Below are 19,651 nucleotides of genomic sequence, written 5' to 3'. Positions count from 1 at the left end.
AAGGAGGAGAGGAAAGAGGGGGAGGAGAGGAGAAGAGACGGGAGGGTAGAGGAGACTCTTTAACCCCCAGTCAGGGTTAATGGAAAATATTTGAAAATTGACATGTTGAGGTGTCTTGCCTGTACTATGCTCTGTCCTTTCATTCTCAGCTGTCACCGATAGTCTGGATCTGTGAAGCTTCACACTGGACTTCACATTTTCCAGTCAAACACACTTCGAGGGGAGCCGTAACTGCCTATTTTTGTTGGGCAACTGGGTAGGTGCTTGGCTGGACTGAATTTCCCCTTAAAAATTCAACTCATTTCAAAAATAAGCACAATTGAACAAATAAAGTGGGAGTGGTGGTGTTTAGCTGTTTGACTGGAGGATTGTACAGCACGAGTAATCTTCCTGAAAACTCTCAGAACTCCTCAAAAGAGAGCCCAAGGCCAGGCACCTTGGACTGCCATGGCTTGTTATGTTCTCAGGCAGTACAAGCCCTCTCCCTCAGCTCAGCGACTGGCTCTCTAAACTAGGCTGCGCTCGAGAAGGCCTAAATTATTTTTAGGAGATTATTAGAGGCTATCTCCATTTTAAGCAATGGGAACACATCCTTGTAGCTGCGGTGGCAGTGAATCCCAGGGACTATGTTGCACACAATCAACTCTGAGCCACAGGGATATCAGAGAGAAGAATGTGGTGGAAGGTTCTGCCAACGCTCATCTGCTAGCTTTGATGGAGAAGTCACTAGGTCCTTTTTCTTACCAACCTCCTTCTACACTTCCGCTCTATAGTATCCCAGTCTAATATAGTCAGGTATAGACACCATGGAACCTTCCCGGAGAATATATGTACCCCTCCTCTATTGTGCTATAAACTTGGTACCAAGGACTGTGACCTTCAGAAGGTCAATCAATCTCCAAGTACTCAACTTAGAATCCGAGTGTTTATTTTTGTTGATTTAAAAAAAAACAAAACAAAACAAAAAACATAGTAATTACCCAGTGCAGGTCTTGAAGCGGTCTGTTTAATGCCAATAGTAAACCAAGGCCAGTTCTGAGTGGGTGATCTAGAATTCTATGAGGCAGGCAGAGCTGCAGTCCTCGCAGGTTTACACTGCAGCATGGAGCAGCGGGCAATAGTACAAGCAAGTCATCTGAAGGTGGCGCTCAATGCTGCGACCACACAAGAAGCAACATGGGAGGCAGGGAAGGAGCCTTGGTCAATGGAACCTCAAGAAAGACCTCCCTGAGAACATCACCTGCCATCAAAGAGAGTTCGAAATGTCTCTCCTACATCACCTACCTGAAAACAAATGAATAGTCCAGGCACCTCTTCAAAACTGAAATATAATCCCAGTTGCCAAGGGCTAGTATTATTTGTCAGTGGAGGACAGAGGCTGGCCCATGTGGAGAGGATCCAGTTGGCAGAACTTTCCCAGCATGCCGTCAACGCCATTCTAGGCTCTCACTTGCTAGAAACAGTCCAAATTGAACATGCCCTTACCCAAAGGTCTTATGGGAAATGCCATTTCTTTCTTTCTTTCTTTCTTTCTTTCTTTCTTTCTTTCTTTCTTTTCTTTTTCTTTTTCTGGTTTGTTTGTTTTTGCTATTTTGCTTTTTCAGAGACAAGATTTCCCTGTGCAGCCTTGGCTGTCCTGGACTCATTTTGCAGACCAGGCTGGCCTCGAACTCACAGAGATCTGTCTGCCTCTGCCTCCCTGAGTGCTAGGATCACAGGTGTGCATCACCTCGTCCAGCTGGGAAATGCCTTTTCTTATCTGCAGTTTCCTGCTGGAAAGCTTGTATGGTTCCCAATCCCTTTCTGACTTTCGACTTCCTGGGGCACTTTCTGTCTGAGTTGCATCATCCCAGACACAGATAGTTTGGTGCTGTCGCTGTTCCTTGTGCTGTCCTTGATTCTGAAACCCTTTGCAAACCTTTCCCTCAACAAATGTCTCTGCTGCATCTGCAGCAAGTCAGCAAAACTTTCTGCAAAGGATCAAATCGTAAATATTTAGATTTTGTGGGTCACATATGGTCTCTGCTGCACATTTTTAGTTTAGATTTTGTTTTCTTTAAAACATTTTTTTTTTAATGTAAAAGCCATTATCTTGCAAGCTGTACAAAAAGTATCTATGGATGACTTGGTCTGTGGCCCACAGTTTGCTAACCACTGCCTAGAACATAACTCACACAGTAAATGTGTAGCATTCATTTGTTTATTGAAAGCATCTGCATTTTCTAGAATAATCTTAGTGATGGGCAGAGGCTTACTTATGCAAAGACTTGGGACTTGCTTACACATTTGCATGAAGTCACTGACAAGGACACTTTGACCCATGTGAACTGGTGGTACTCAGCCAGGGCTGGGCTACACACAGAATCATCTGGATGGTTCTTTCAAAGCCCTTAAGATCAGGCCCCATTGTAGATTAATGGCATCAGGCTGTCTGGCTGGAGCCCAGGCATCTGTATTTTTTTTTAATGTTCTCCAGGTGATTGTGTTTATGATTATGATTGGGTTAAGAGCCAAGGGATTAGAACAATGACTTTCAAACTCTGACCCTCAGCAGAATTCCCCGGTAAAACCCAGCTGGTGTGGCACTCAGAGGCTCCTATGCAGGAGTTCTGTGGTAGATCCTGGAGCTGCTTTTTCTAGCAGCATCAGATGCACTCCTGCTGACCTAGGGACTACACTTCACAGCCACTGTCACAGAGAATGGAAAACCGATCCAGCTAAGACTTTGCCTTCAGCTGAGATTTCTCGGTTGGCTTGCTTCGCTGGTCTTCCAGATAATATTTTTATATCTCTGTGCAGTGGGCTCCCCCTCCCCTCCCTTAACCTGGAAGTTGGTAAGCTCAAGCAAAGGAAATTTAAGAATGCAACTTGAGGGCAGGAATCATGAGACATTTATAGAAAATTCTGAACAAATATTTATTTACTTTAGGGAACAGTACTGTCTCCTGGGAATGGGAAAGGCACCTGCTCTCTCGTTCTAGTGAGAGAAAAAACAGCGAGAAAACAGCAGATGCTTCAAAGCATGCTTTGAATATGTCTCGTGTGATAATAGTGCCCATGTTAAGGGAAACTGATCAAATCCAGTCTTACCAGTCAAAACAGTTAGCTGGTTGCATACGTACTGTGGGCAAACATTTGCAGGTAGGCAGGGCTCATCCTGAAGAGGAAATATTGCCAACCTTCATGAGGCAGGGCCAGGAGGACTGACAGGATCATGTCCTACATTGAAAGATCAAGTGTAAAATGTTAGTCAATACACAGAGGGTCCCATAAATTCTACATGATCTTAGATAAGCCCTTCCTCAATTCCTATAAGAAAGACCCTGGTAGAACCTTGCTATTTAAAGTTTGATTCCTGAACCAGAAGCCCTGTACTCCTTTGACAGCTGTTTAGAATGAAAATATCATCACAGCTTCTGTGGGCCCATTCTTCCATGAAAAAAAAAAAAAAAGAAGAAAATTATGTTTAATGAGTTATCTACTTTAAATATAACAAAATGATGTCTTAAATAAGGTTCTTTAACGTAAATGTTTTTACTTCCAAGTCAAAGAGAAACAGAACAGCCAGATATGATGGTGCATGTGTATTGTCCTAGAACTGGAGAGGCTGAAGTAAGAGGGTCAAGAGTTCAAGGTCGACCTCTGTTCAAGATAGGCCTGGATTACACATGACCTTATTATATATTTTTTAAAAAGTTTGAAAGTAAAAATCAACAAAGTGGGCAAGTTACTACACAAGAACACGGACTCTTCACCCCCACCTCAGAGTTACTGGGTCAGAATCTCAATTTTAACTGACCCCAGCTACACATTAAGTACACTGGAACACACATTGTGCACTGGGCAGAGAGCTCAGCGTAGGCTAATAAATGACCAAGGCTAGTAATTCTGATTTTTGCTGAATCCTGAAGTTTTACCACTACGTTCTCTGCACCACATAACCCTGGGCTTCCAAAGTCCCCACTGTGCTGTCCTTGAGGCTGCGCACTCTTAGTCACACAGGAAGTGACTGCTGAGAGAGCTATGGAAGATGAGAAGGGAATTACGTCAAGGTTCTTCCATTTCACAAACCACTCAGCAGTCACTCCATGTATCTGACTCACTGGAACCACTCACAGAAAAGAGGAGGAGCTTGGTGTGATTTTTCTGATAACACTGGTGATTGTGAACACTGCTGCATGAGAAAAAGGCTCATTTCAGAAGACCTGAGGAAGAACTGAGGCCCTTTCCTTCAATGACCTTTGTAAGAGACGTGCATTATAGAGCAGAACTAAATAGTGATGGTCTATTCTTCCAAAAAAAATAATGGGTACAAAAAAAAATGTGTATTTTTTGTTTTTTGTTTTTTAAAGAGCTTCACAATAAGAAAACTCGCAACTCAAAAGCACAGAATTGATTACCAGTTTTTCAAATCACTATGCTAAATTTTCTTGGCCTCTGTGATTCTTAAAACTTCTCAACAATAAAAGTATATTAGAATTCTAGTAGTTTCTTAAAAAAAACAAAAAAGCCCAGGTATGGTGGTGCACACCTTTATAATCTCAGCGCTCAGGAGGCAGAGGATGATAGATCTCTGTGAGTTCAAGGGCAGCTTGGTCTACAGAGTGATTTCCAGGGCAGCCAAAGCTACCCAGAGAAACCCTGTCTCAAAAAACAAACAAACAAAAACCAGATAGACCTAGTCTCTCTCTCTGTCACATACACACACACACACACACACACACACACACACACACACACCAGATAATAGATTTAAGCACAAAACAAAAACTGTAACACTTGTAAAAGACAGAAAAAGAACTAATCCAAGTAACCTTGAACTTTACAATTGCTCCATGTACCACAAATGCAACATCATGCACCGCTGTGGTGGTTTGAATGAGAATGGCCCCACAGTCTGTATGTTTGCATACTTGGTCCACAGTTGTTGAAACTGTCTAGGAAGGATTCAGATGGGTGCCCTTGTTGGAGAAGATATGCTACTAGGGTGGGGTGGGGCTTTGACATTTCAAAACCAGCCCCCCCCCCCCCCGTTTTGTCTGTCTCTGTCTCTGTCTCTCTCTGTCTCTCTCTGTCTGTCTCTCTCTCTCTCTCTCTCTCTCTCTCTCTCTCTCTCTCTCTGTGTGTGTGTGTGTGTGTGTGTGTGTGTGTGTGTGTGTGTGTATTTCCTCTCTCTGTCTCTGTCCCTTGGATCAAGAAATAAGTGATCAGCTTTTGCCACGATTTCTTTTCTCAGTCATTGAGTCTCACCCCCTGAAATCATAAGTGCCAAATTAACTGCTTTCTTTTACAAGTTGTCTTGGTCCTGGTGTTTTCTCCACAACAATTGAAAAGCATCTAAGTCAATCATGGAAGGAGAAACTAGCAAGTTAGACTTGACCAAAACTGTAAGCTTTTAAAAGGATCATTAGTAAAAGAATAAAAAGAGAAGCTACAATTTGTGAGAGGATGCTTGAAAAAGTACACATCAAATAAAGAACCAGTGCTGAAAACAATGCACACTGAGTAGTTAAGACTGAACAGTAAGAAGCCAGATCAAGGTTAAGACATCAGAATATCACCAGAGAAGTTACACAAGTAGAAAATAAGTCCAAAAAGATGATCTGTGCAGTATGTCATTGGAAACTCCTGAAAGAACAGTAAGATCTCCTATCTGTCTGTTAGAAGGACTGAGATACAAAACATAGATCACACCAAACACTGACAAAGATGTGGGTCCACCTGAGAGCTTCACTCATCAATAGGGACACGTAACACAAGACAGATATTCATGAAGAAGAAAATTGGTTTTAGTTTTGTTCAATTGAGACAAGGTCTTGTGTGCCCCTCAAGGTGGCCTCAGACTAGCTATAGAGTTGAGGATGACCTTGAACTTCTGACTCTTCTGTCCCTATCTGGCCTCACAGGTGTGTCCCACCATGCCTGGTTTATAAATGCTGAGGACCCAACTCAGGTCTTGTCCATGCCAGATAAGCCATCTGACAACAGAGCTATACCCCCAGGCCAACAGTTCAACTGTTTCTTAGAAATCATATTACACTCCTAAGTGGGAAAAAAATGTATGTACACACAAAAACATCTATGCAGAAAAGTGTTCATAGCATGCTGTGTTTCACTGAAAATGCTTGGAAATAGCTGGTATGTCTCTGAGCAGGTAAATGGGTAAACTGAGGTAACACCTAAATACTATTCATTGATCAAAAGAAAGAAGCTAGCAAGTTATGTCTGTGCATGAAAGAGAGAGCAAAAGAGAAAGAGAGAATATGTGTGTTTATTCATAAGCCTCCTGCCTCAAGTTCCTTAGTGTTAGGCATGCCCTCTCATGCTTGCATGCTCTCAAGCCTTTTTTCCCCCTTTGAGAAGGTTTATCTATGTAGCCCTAACTGTACTGGAACCTGCTTTGTGGACAGACCACGCTGGCCTCGAACTCACAAAGATCTACCTGCCTCTGCCTCCCAAGTGTTTAGATTAAATTCATGTGCCACCACACCCGGCAGCTATCAAGCCATTCTTAATGAGAACTTTCCAGGCAATTTTTCCAAAGTCTATGATATCTCTAAGTAATAAACTCTTTTAATTGAAGACAGTTAAGCTATACTTCCCTGCATAGCATGGGAGTACAGGCTGAGAGCAACGGCCACGGAGTCCTCCCATAAACCATTATTCCACGCACATTTTGACCTCATCAATCTTTCCTAGAAAAACAAAGTGAAATGATCCAAACGGAGTCCAAGCCTTCAGTTTTCCTTATCTCTGGCCCCAGCCCATGCACACAGCTACTGTGTAAGAAAGAATGTGTAGGAATAACCATGGCTACGACATACTAGGAAGTGGAACAACCACTTTGAATTATTTTGTTTAATCTTCTCAACAACCCGGGGCATGCATTGTAACCAAATCCTCTTACAGGGAATAAAACAAACCTCAGAGAACGTGGCTTCCTCAACCATCCATGCCTAATGATTGTGGACCTCAGTTTTAAACTCTAACCTCCTACACACCAATGCATGGACTCTTTTCACTATGCGATATTTTTCTTTAACTCTGTGGGAATGCTCTAAAGGCATAACCTTGAATTCTTTGTTGTTGTTGATCATATTTTACATTGGTACTTGTACTCAAAAAATAAATAATACTAGCAAGGTGAACGTCTTTTACAAAAATTAGCATTCTTTTCACAACCGTTTTGTTGGTAATACAATCAAATGGCAGCTTGTCAGTGTTTCAGCATGGCCCTGCTCTAACTGAACATGGCCTGTGCCTTGTTATTTCAGATCAGAAGTAGCGACACGCCCAGGATAACCCAGGAGCAGACTGCGGTCAAGATGAAACTAAATCAGAGGGAGGGGATGGGGAGATAGCAAAATGTCTGTCACGTGTCCGTGAGCACCAGAGTTCCAATCCACAGCATACAATGCATGGAAAGCGCCAAGTGTAACATGTGTCTATAATCCCATGGCTGGGGAGACAGAGACAGAGGAATGGCTAGGTTTTCTGGCCAGCCAATCTAGGCTTAGCGAGAGGTCCTGTTTCAAACACATAAGGCAGAGAGCGATTTAGGATGACACTCTACATCAGTGTCTAGCCTTCACGTACATGTGCACACATGTACAGAAAAATGACCACATTCTTTCTTCTTCTTTTTTTTTAATTGCTTCTGGGATGTGGGGCTCAAGAGCTCTTGGTGGGGCAGGTCCGTTTCCTCTTCACCACCACAGGTTTCTGGCTTCTCGAGGTGGCACTGGCCCTGCGGAGGGCCACCACTCGCGGATCAGGGCTGTACTTGTTCTTTTGGAACATGTGCCGGATGCTGCTGAGGGTAGCCCAAGCATTCTCGCTGATGGTGGTCCTCACATAAGAAGTGGCGGGTTTTTTGCTGACTGGATCTGCATTTCATGACCGCCACGACCCTTGGCCACTGGCAGCGGGCTCCACTCCCACAGTCTTGCTGTGAATCAGTCCGTTGTAGCAGGCGTGGCGGGCCTTCAGATTATTGGGCTCGGTGCTATAGATCTGCTTGTTCCTCTTGATCAGGAAACTGGTGCCGTTCTAAACTACCATCCGTTGCAGATGCGCAGACCTGCAGGCGGCTCCTCTCCCAATGGCGGTGGCTGGAGATGGAAAAGCAGCTGCGCATTTTCAAGGAAAGTGGTGAATATAAAGGAAGCGGGAAGTAGGGCTGAGATGAGAATCGAAAAAATGAGGGATCAAGAGATATGCCCCCAGGACAGGACATGCAATCTGGGAGTGAGCAGACGAGCAAAGGAACCGGACCTCAGAGGCACTGCGCTCCTTTGCCTCACCACTGGAGTTTTATGTTTCGTAAGAAGAACAGCCAGACAGACTGAAACACACAGGGCTTGCCGGCTGGAATGAACGTGTCAGCAGGAGAGCGTGTGAGATGTTGGCATCATTCTCACTGGGGCAAATACCTGACATTAGCATGAACAGAGGGAAGATGTGCTGGCTTGTGACTTCCAACATGTCAGGCCAGCTGTATCCGCTGCTTGGTCCTGAGATGAGTCAGAGCATCATGGCAGCAGGAGGAAGAGAGCAGAAGGGGCTGCTCACCTCACAGCAGCCAGAAACAAACAAACAAACAAACAACAAGAAGGGGGCAGAGACAAAATAAGATACACCCTTGAAAAGTTCACTTCATAATTTACATATCCTCCCCACTTTCTACTTTGCACCCCTAATCTCCAAAGCTATCATATTATGCTTTACGTGAGTGGTCCAAACAGAGTCTTTGACATATCCAGCCGCAGCCAAGAAGTACTGTGATATTCCTAGTCATGGGAGCGATTTCTTTCAAGGTGCAACCACGTGCCAAGCACCTTAGCTGTCTTCTAAAACATTATCTCAAATAACCATCAAAACATCTAACAGCAAGGCTGGTGTAATGGCGCGGCAGGAAGAGTTGCTTGCTGACAAGACTCATCAGACTTGAGTTTGATCCCTGGGTCTCATGTGGTAAACGGGGAGATGTGAGTCCTCCAAGTTGTCTTTCTGATCTCCACGTGAGCATTATGGAGTGTACACACACACACACACACACACACACACACACACACACGCGCGCGCGCGCGCGCGCGCGCACACACACACTCAAATGTAGCTTTCTTAATTTAAGAAAGAAACCCAATCTAATACTGGAGAAATGGCATTACTTCATTTTACAGACAGTAGTTGCAAGGTATTCCTGATAGCATGACCCAAGAAGACTCAAGACTTAAGAGCTCCTGGTTCCATGATGGAGGAGCTGAGCCACTGCGGCACACTGCCTTGCTATTAAGTATTGAGTGTCAATAAATGACTGCTTTCTTAGACTTTATAAAGACCTGTTCCGTTTTCTTTGATGATATTACTAAATCCAATAAAAATGGATTAACCCTTCTTTAGGGCACACTGGCAAGCTGGTGGAAAGCCTAGTGGGCTCACACCAGGCTAGCCAAGCCTTCATGTGAGGCAATGCAGAAGCTCCGCTGACCTCACCATCCATTCTTGTTCTCCTTTGGTGTCCCCTGCAATGAGCATTGTGCCTGGGAGTGTGTTTAACAAATGCTCCATAATAGCCTTTCAGGTTATTAGCTATGAAAGTTCCAGAGTGGATACAAAGTCAAACATACTTGTGTCCAAATACAAATTCTGCCTTTTCTTTCACTTGCCAGTTTTCTAAAATTATTTGTGTTATAATCTGTTGGGTCTGTTCAGAGTTTCTGGTGTGCAAGTGGGCTTCAGGCTAACTGCCTGGGATTGATGACCCATCAGGGAGTTCATCGTTGGGAGGGGACTCTCTCTTCAGTCATTAATGGTCTGTAGCCCTTGCTCTAGAGGTGAGGACTTGGGAGATGTCCCCCATCTATGCTGGGATGTCAAACAAGCAAACAGAAAGAAGGAGCCAGGGACAAGTTTGAGTCCTTGCTCAAGTCTTTTGTAAGAGGCAGAACTGTTGAGATTTTAGTTGTACTTGTTTAATGTGTGAACTTGGTACATTATCTTACTGAACAGGGATGCCCTTGTCAACAACAGACCATTCTAATACGGTTTCCTGTGAGTAGAATGGTTAAACTGAGATTAGACAGTGAAAAAGCTGGGATAGAGAAAAGGGTAACAGTACCCACTATTACCTATTAAATAGGTATTATTAAGATAGACCTATTAAAATAGTAATCTTTTAAACCTGTTGTTTAAAAGACCAAAAAGCAAAACAAAACCAAAAAAACTGACTGTAAAATAAAGTGGGGGTTGCAGTGGGTTCAACATTGAGTCGTACACATCCATGACTGATGTTAACAATGTCTGATTTGAGGCATTCAGAAATGTAGTTAGTTCAAGACTTCTCAGTGCACAATAGGTTATTTAAACTGTAAAACTGATCTCTGCATATTGAAATCCTGGTCTTATGGGTCTGTTTTCGGCTCATCTTCTAAATTCTATCCTCCTTGGATCTTCAGGCTGTGACTGTTTTATGGAGGTCATGGCAGGAGAGCCCTAGCTTGTCAGTTACACCTCATAGATATGAGGGCATGCAGATAAAATCTATTAGGCCAGCAGGGCACCCATTAATGTTCAGTGGCAGTAATTAATTCCGGATGGAAAAAATAACTACAAATATTTCCCCCAAAAAACATCTGAACCAGATGTCTTGGCAACTGGATGAGGGCGCAGACCTAAAACACCCCATATGCTGCAGGCAAGGCTCTTTTGGAAGGGAACCTTCGGTGGGCCTGGAATTGCATAGTGCTTCAGCCTGCTGGCAATAGGATAAATGGTCAAAAAAGGTCTCTCTTCATGTCCCCTTATGTGTAACTGCAGCTCACCGAACACATAGAGCAACAACCAGAACTGTAAATTTACTAAAAAAAAAAAAAACAAAAAAAAAACAAAAACCTCTAATAACAAGGCAAAATGGTGAGCATATTTACATTTGCAGGTGGGAGGCTTCAACCAATTCCCGATGGCAGTCCAGCTTAGTCATGCCTCATAGCTCATCCACCCAGGTAGCATACCCAGGATACGGCTTCCTAATTAACAGGCAGTAAAAATATTAATTATTGCCACTTTCATTTAGTGTTCAATTAACAAATGAAATAATAAAACACATTTCATGGCTGGCCAAAGGTGACCTGGGGGCCTCTAAATCGACAGCATCTTTTTTTTTTTTTTTTCCAGTTGTCTTTACTTTTGTTGCTTCTCTATCCGACTCTGTTTAGCTTCTTTGAGACATCTACTCTGACCTGTTTCTCCTCTTGATTGCTCATTTAAAAATCTTGATAAAATGTTTTCCTCTGGGGTGAAGCTTTTTCTAGTCCTAGCATGAATAGCTACCACAAAGCTGTCATGATATTCTGTCAGAGAATGAGATGGTTGGGGCATGGGAGGGGCAGCAATATGTATTCTGTAAAGACCTAGACCTAGTAGCTGATTTCTGTCTGCAGGACAAGCAGCTGTGGGGAGGGGGGGCACAGAATACATGGACTTTTATTCAGAGCAATGCACCTTGAATTCAAAGGAGGAATGGAGAGACCCACCAGCCGCAGTGTCCATGCCACAGTACACAAATGAGTGATGCCAGCTACTGGCTCTGTGGGTTGGTGAATTTCCTCTGTGGTGTCGATTGCTACCATGGTAAATGATTGATTAGAGTTAATTTATCTCTAGTGTTAAAGAGATTGGTGACACTATTATTTTCTCTGCTACTGAGCCTTCCCGGATGGCTGTGGGATTACATTCTGAGTCACCTCTTCGGAGGGAGGTATCAGAAAGAGAACCTGCTTGGACAATAAGTAAGCTTGAAAAGATATGTGTCCTCTGGAAAGAAGAAATTAACCAAAATAAAGTTAATTGCAGAGACTTTGGAGGAAGCAGGAAGTGAGGCTGGTGGAGGCTCACACCTTTAATCCCAGCATTCACGTTGGCAGAGGCAGGTAGATCTCTGCGAGTTCAAGGCCAGCCTGGTTTGGAGAGTGAGTTCCAGGACAGGCAGAGCCCACATTATTGCAGCTGTAATTTCATTAGTTCTGATCATTTCAAATTAAAATAGAGTAACTTAAGAGTTACCAATGTTTTCTAATCAGCCTTCAAATTTTCTGTTGCTGTATTTTCCCATAAAGCATTGCTGAGAGTCCCAATAGTGAAAAAAGCAAGCGTATATATCCCTAATCCCTAATTCCCGTGTCGATATTCAATATGTTCAAATATTGCAAAGTCAAGTCATGATCGGCCCCACATTTCTCTTTTCTCTCTTCGACTCATAGTTTGTATAATAATTTGTTGATCTGTGTGAAAAGGTCATGTGTTTGTAAAAAGTCTGTGGTACCGAGAAGGAGAGATGGCTCAGGGAGTAAGAACACTGATTGCTCATCCGGAAAACGCACGCAGGCTTGATTCCCAGGATCCACATGGCAGTCTCAGGGATCCGCTGCCCTTTTCTGGCCTCCAGAGGCACTGTGCACGCATAGTGTTCAGACATATGTGCAGAAAAGACACCCATACACATACAATAAAATAAAATAAATGAATTTCAAAACAAGTTTGTGGTATTATAGTAAGTTTTGAATGTTACTTTTCAATGGCCAGATAATATAATTAGACGGACCCTTTGGAGCTCTCTGTTGCTCTTTAGGTTTACAATTCTCATAAGGTCTATTCTTGGGCCCGTGAAAAGGGTCAGGCTGTAAAGGAACCTGCCTGATTGATAACCTAAGATGGATTCCCCAAAACCCATCTTGAAAAAAAAAGAAAAAGAAAAAGAAAAGGGCAGATGTGGTGGTACAGGTTTGTAATCCCAGCACTACCAGGGAAAGAAGAGCCACGATGATCTCCTGCAAGTGCAGTCCCGCAAGTGTGACGCACACAATACAGTAGTAGATACAAGATGGCAAGAACCAGGTTGTCCTCTTCCCCAAGAGAAAAACATGTGTCACTAAGTTACATATGCTCTAAAATATTTTCATGTAGCCTCGTGTCGACATCAAACAAATTAAACGTATGCTGATTCGCAGCCATTGCTGAGGTCCGATCCAACTTTCAAAGATGGAAGGATGAATCTTCTCTTCAGATTTGTTTTACTTTATGTGTGTATGAATATTTTGCTTCCATGTACACACCACATATGTCTAGTACCTGCAGAAGCCAGAAAAGGAGGGGTTCTCCTGGAACTGGAGTTCCAGATGGTTGTGAGCTGCCATGTAGGTACTGAGACTGAACCCTGGGTCCTTTTCAACAGCAGCTGGTACCCTTAACTGCTAAGGCATCTCTCTCTCTCCAGTCACAGATAGATTTTCTTTTATTTAAAAACAAGCAACTGGTTTTTGTACATTGTTTCACTCCCACATTTACTTGCCTTGCAAGTTTCTTTTCCACAGGAAAGCCAGAAATGTGATCACCTCAGGAAACTCTCACTAGGGTGAGGGTGGTAAAAAGCGAAGAATAGCTCTCAGTGGGACGCAGAGAAGTCCACTGGGTGTGTCCTTCAACTAAGGCATTTGCCCTTTTGTGCCACACTAGGTGAGTGTAGTTTAAGCAGTCATATACTCAAATGGGCCTGGTGTGTCTCCTAAGGGCTCATGTGTGGTGACATGCTAAGTACACCTCGCGGAAGATGTTTGTCGGTGAGTCAGAGTCTCGGAGGGATTAAAGCAATTCCTGGCTAGTTCTCTACAGACTTTATAAATGGACGTGATCTTTCCCAACATCCTTACCTAGGACATGAGTTCTCTCTGCTGCATGCTCCTCCATGTCACTGCAAAATGTCAAATCAATAAGGCTTCCCAATTCTGGACTCCAAGCCTTGAGATCTAAACTATAACTATGTCCTCCAAAAGTAACCAGCCTCAAAAAATTCGCTTTATACTTTAAAAAGGGAAAAAAAAAAAAAAGAAAATATATTTTATCAAAATATGAAATGTTTTTCCCTGTGGAACTCTTAGATACACAGGATTATGAATATTAGTTCTATGAGTCTCAGCAGCCACACATAGACACGCATACCTGTATGAAGGACCCCCCCCTTTCCCCCTGGCCTGGCCTTTCATCAGAAAACAACTTGAATCATTAATGCCTTTCTTATTCCCCTGTGTATAGACCACAGCTTCCATAGCATATGGAAATTAGCATTCCCTCACTATCATCCAGCACTCTAGGCTCATGAATTCTAATTACAACTCGAAGTGTATATGCGTTTATCCCACTGAACACAGGAAGATACGGAAACTTGAAGCAACTATAAGCTATTGTAGGGGTTTCACAGCTGTCATTATAGAAATGACTTCAAAGCGTGTGCTCATTGCATGACACATTCCCTGCCTCACAGTTCCGTGCACCTTGTGTTGACATACCCTTCCTTGGGAAACAGCCAATATCTCCAGGCTAAACATTAGTCCAGACATCAAATACTTCGTCCATTTTGACACTGGTCATTAACTCTGAATGTGTAAAAGAATCTGTTTGGGTTATGAATCACTGTGTTTTGAAAATCATCCCCATGGCCTTGGTAAACTTCAGAGATGTAACAAGTAACTTAACCATCCCATGGCCTGTCTGGTACGTTTTATTCTATTGAACTATCACGTGACTACGCTGTTGGTTTCAAGCAGAAGAGAACTCCTCAGCTCTAGTGAGGCATAACTGCTAAAGAAGCAAATGAAGAAATCTTATAAAACTGAGATTGGGAACAGGAAGTGAGCAAGGAAGAAGAGGTGAGGATGAGAAAGAACATCATCCCTGATGCCGCTGTACAGCTATGCTACACGACTCATAAATTCAACGGTGCCCATCACTTCACCCTCTCCACACCAGTCCTTCCACTCAGTGTTCAAAGTCATCAGCATAGTGTTTGACCATGAGGCCAAAGTTGCTTGTCTTGCTTTTATCTGTCCACTGGGAAAAAGAGAGAAAACCATTTATAATGTGTGTTAAAGTACCAATCTGACCTCTCAAGTGGGACTCACACTAGTGAGATCCCCCTCACCAAGGAAAGGAGTTCTTGAGTTTCCTTGCCGAACAACAAAATAAAGCAAAATAGGCCCACTACAAGTACCTTCAGTTCTATTCATCATAAAAAGATCATAGGTATTTTTTTATTTGACTGAGAACACAGAGAGACGAACCAAGCTTTCTTTACTTCCTGAATGTGCAAGCACGATCCTTGGCTGGCTTTAAACATAACAGTGCTTTCACAATATCTTGGTTTTATTGGTCATATAGTATGCCATAACATAAAAGAGATTATTTGTGGTTTATGTCATTTTGTTCACTGCTATTTGGAAACATGGAAAACTTGTTGCTTTTGGTAAAATGAGCCTCCAAGAGGGAGACACTGTGGAGATGAAGTTGAGACTCTTGCTGTCTTGCCTGCTTCCTCTCTGGTATCTCTGACTCATTCCATGATCTAAGGCTCAAAATACTGGGATGGGAAATCTCTGAGGCTAAAATACGGTGGTAGCTGGAATATTGTGAACATCTTGAATCTCCATACTGGTCATAACCACACAACTATTTTTTTCAGTCATATTGCTTATTTTATATAGGTAATTTTCTAGTGGCATGCTGCTAGATCTCAAACTGTTGTTTTAGTTTTAATTAATTCTCCCTCAAAATGGTTTCTGGATCACTGAGGACCTCACAGCCATAGTTCCCCTAGATTTTTCCAAGTTTCTTGGCCTCCAAATTTATACAGAGCTGAAAGGTAATATTCCAAAGGGATACTTATATTCACAATTACAGCAAGCAGCTCAGGGAGCTTCACTAAGATGCCAAGAGGGTTCTTAACAAAAGCATTGTGTAAGCCTTTGTTTGGAATGTTATTTTTATGATGCCAGCTATGGTAATTGTGCTGTCTCTAGAGTGTTAGGAACAGGTAGCTAATTTTCTGTGATTCAGACCACTGTTGTCAGGCTCCGTGTTTATGGTCCTGATCTCATCAGATGACAGCTGCTTCTTTTTTTCTTGGAAGAATCATAAACATTCTTTCATCTCTCAGATTTTGTTTTCTTTGTTTGGACCATCTAGTCATCCTGGGTCTTGTGGTGCTACATTTGTCCTGTGCCCCAGTCATACTCACATTGAAGTGTAAGAGAAACGTGAGTACACTGACTTACAGAGTACTGACTTCAGATCGCTCACTCAGGGCTTATGGGCCTTGAATAAAGGATATATATTTCTAGTTCAGTAATGATCAACCTGCCTATAGAAGTGCAAAGAAGATATAAAGCTATGTGTAGCTTTTACTTTGAATGCCTTTCCATGGGTTTTTCTAATTTACTTTTGCTCCTAACAATTTTTTTTTTTTTACTAGTTCTTTCAGAATTTCAAACACAGTGTTTTAAGAGTATTTAACCCCCTCCTAAAACTCCCTCTGGATCCAATTTCTCTTTCTACCCATCCGACTTTGTGTCCTTTTCTTCCTCTACCTGTCAAGTCCTATTTGCGTTGTGTCTGTATGTTCTTGGATGTATGGCCATCCACTGGAGATCGGTCAATGTACCAAAAGATATACTGTTTAGGAAAACTGACTGTCTCCCAGAAGCTATCAGTTGCCAGTACCTTTCTGGCTAGGGGTAGGACTTGAGATCTGTCTACCTCACCTCTCCATGCTGAGCTTACACAGCTCTTCAGCCTGCTCTAACAATCCCTGTGCATCCCCATATGCCATGTCTGGAGAGTCCTTTTCTTGTATATATCCACTGTCTCTGGCTCTTGAACTCTTTTGAGGTTTTTGGCAGATACTCTCTTCCCAAGTCAAAGACTGGTCATCTAAAAAAGAGATTCACCTGCCTCAAACTAGTAAAAATAATTTTTTTTCATTTCATCACCATGGAACGTTTACTATGGAAAGTTTACCACCACCAGTTTTCTGGGGTGGTAAAAGAACTTGTAAGTTAAAGAGACACAAATGTGGAAAAGACAAACAACGCAGTTAAGTGTTTGAGCATCAATGACCTCTTCCTTAAAAGCTGGAAGACCGTACCCAGAATGGGTCAAATATATAATTTCTTATTGCTGAATAATGAATTACTAAGGTTTTAGTAGAATAAACAAGCAAGCATTTCTTATCTCCCATTTCCTCCAGATCATAAAATGAGGGCTTTAGGTCTCTCAAGAGGTTGGGTCAAACTTTTGGCTGAAGTACAGTTGTCTCTTCAAGGATGGGGATATGCTACAAGGGTGGGGATATTCTCCCCATAAGGCTGTTGACCGTCCTCAGTCTCTTGTTACCCCCTATAATAAGGACTCCAGTGTCTTGTTGACTAAACACCAGGAGACCATATTTTATACCTTGCCACCTTCTCTATGGGACATTCGATAGCATGGCTACTGCTTTCTCTCAGAGCATCCAAGAAAGAATACTTAAGACAAAAGCCATGGTCTTCAAGCCGTCTAAACTCAGAAACGGCATACCATTACCTTTTGCAGTATTCTTTTTACTCTTTAAACCAGTCCCTAGGGGCTGAAGGGACAGATAGCTCAGTCTTTGCTCCTATTCTCAGAGTGATTTTCCTTCTTCGTTTTTTAGCACATCTTCCTGTCTGTGCACACATACGTATGCATGCCACAACCCACACGGGGAGCTGAGGACAGACTTGGTGTCCTCAACTTCCACTTTATTTGAGATGTGGTCTTTTGCTTTTTGCTTCTGTGTTGTCCAGGCTAGCTGCTCCACAAGCTTCCAGGGATTTCCCTGTCTCTATCTCTCGCCTCACAGTAGGAGTACTGAGCCTTCTGGCTTTATGTGAGGACCAGAGAGCCAGTCCTTCTGCTTGCTCAGCAAGTGTGGTCCTCATGGAGCCATCCCTCCTGCCTCAGAATATCTTTTCATAACGTGTATACCACCCCTCCCCCTCTGGAGTTCTCAAGTGTCTGTTGCTAAGATTACTCCTTACATCATTCCCCATCTAATTTATGTGCCCATTCTTCTCAAAATATCCTGAGTTTTCTTTTATAACATTTATTATAATTTAATGAGTACATTTAACGTATGAACTTCTCTAGACTGCAAGCTCTGTTAATGAAGGATTCTGTCTGCTGTATCCCTTGTTGTACAAAATGTCAAGTGCAGGGTCTCGTACACTAGATGCTCAATAAACATTTATCAGTTAAATAGGTTTCCATCCCTAAGGTCATGTACCATTTGGCATTAGCCACAGACCCTCTTTAAAATCCCTCTGAGGACAGTTTAATATTTTATACGCTTTGATGACTCATCTGTGTATTCCAAGAAAGTCTCTCCTAATCTATTCTTAACTATTTGGTAGTTCTCAGGGTTGGGGTGTTTCTGAAGGTCCTATGGCATTTGGAAGGATATAAAGGACAGAGCAAAGGAATTTCATCTGAGTCATTTGTGGTACGCCTGTGCTGGTGGCCTTAGCCTTTTAAGATTTTGCTACTAGCTCCAGGAGACTCGCCAGATGACTTACAGGAACCACTGGAGTGAGCACCTTTGAGTTGAGGCAATTAGTTCTGAACTCAGTCTGAAATCTGTTTCCTGGACAGCTCTTCCCTGGATGGACTCTGCTCTTGCTTTTCTACATTTTATAGTTGCTGCTTGTTTTGTTTTGAACTTAGGGTTTGGTTGGGGCCTTCCTGAGCCATCTAATTGGCTCTCTCAGACAGAGCCTTTACTCCTTGGTATTTCAGAGGTCCCTGGATTGAACTTAATAGTGGATACACAGCCTCCTTTGTCACAGCCCCAGAAACTCTGCCCAGTTCCACCCTTCCCTGACCCTTTTGACATGACACACCCTGCCGACAGCCTTGTCTGGTCAGGAATGCCCAAGCCATGCTTTCCACTGCCCTGCTTCAGGGAGTGACTTAGATTCACCCAGTTTCTCTTTATTTATATGATGTTCTTGGTTTCACTGGCTCCCATTAACACTCCGCACTTCTACTGTAAAAGCTGGGTAGTAAGTAACCCATCAATTAGGGACACAGGGAAGGACATTGTGTTCCTGCAGTTGATGGGAGTCACCAGAGAGTCTGTGTCATCTATATTTGTGACATTCTCTGAACACTTGTTACTGTCCAATACAGTTGATGTCACAAGGGCTCAAAGGCTCACCATCCAGAGAGATGCTGAGATCATTCTCATTATATTTCTATCCACAAAGGCTAACTCAGGAGATGTTAGAAAAAGCTACTGCTTTATTCTTATAATTCTTCATTGTTTTACTATGAAGAGCAAAATCTTTAGAGCATTCTTCCAGAATGAGTCCTTCTTTCTCTCCTAATTATATTCTACCACTATAAAACTTGTGTTTCTACAAAAAAAAAAACATATCCACATGCATATTTGTTAAGTATTCCATTAGTACAATCTCTATTCCTGAATGCAGCTACTCTGGTCTATGCCCTGTGTTAATAAGGTTTCTTTCCCCTTAACTAATGTAACTGTGTTGAGATGTCAAACTGACTGAGTCACAGAGTGTCAGCGCCACCTCAAATAACTTGCTCAGCTTCTTGGATCCCAATGTCCTCATCCATGAAATGTACATAAATAGTGGCAGCTGCCTCCCAGGGTTAGGGAACTGGATATAGGTACTCCTACTCCGTAAGAGATACTGTGAACTTGCATTGGCCTCTTGTGTCTAAGGGTGAAGACTAAATAAGCCCAAGGAAGTTCTTCATTCTGGGAAGAGTCTCCAAAATGCCT

General features: G+C 42.7%; 1 pseudogene; it reads right to left on the bottom strand.

The window, feature by feature from the left end:
- Positions 1-7,671: 7,671 nt before the first annotated feature.
- On the bottom strand, positions 7,672-9,502 carry LOC127196702 (60S ribosomal protein L28-like; annotated as a pseudogene).
- Between the last annotated feature and the right edge of the window lie 10,149 nt (positions 9,503-19,651).

This window comes from Acomys russatus, chromosome 12, assembly GCF_903995435.1.
Source record: "Acomys russatus chromosome 12, mAcoRus1.1, whole genome shotgun sequence".
Lineage (NCBI taxonomy): Eukaryota > Metazoa > Chordata > Mammalia > Rodentia > Muridae > Acomys > Acomys russatus.
Note: the sequence above shows the minus strand (reverse complement) of the source record. Positions and strands in the feature narration are given on the sequence as shown.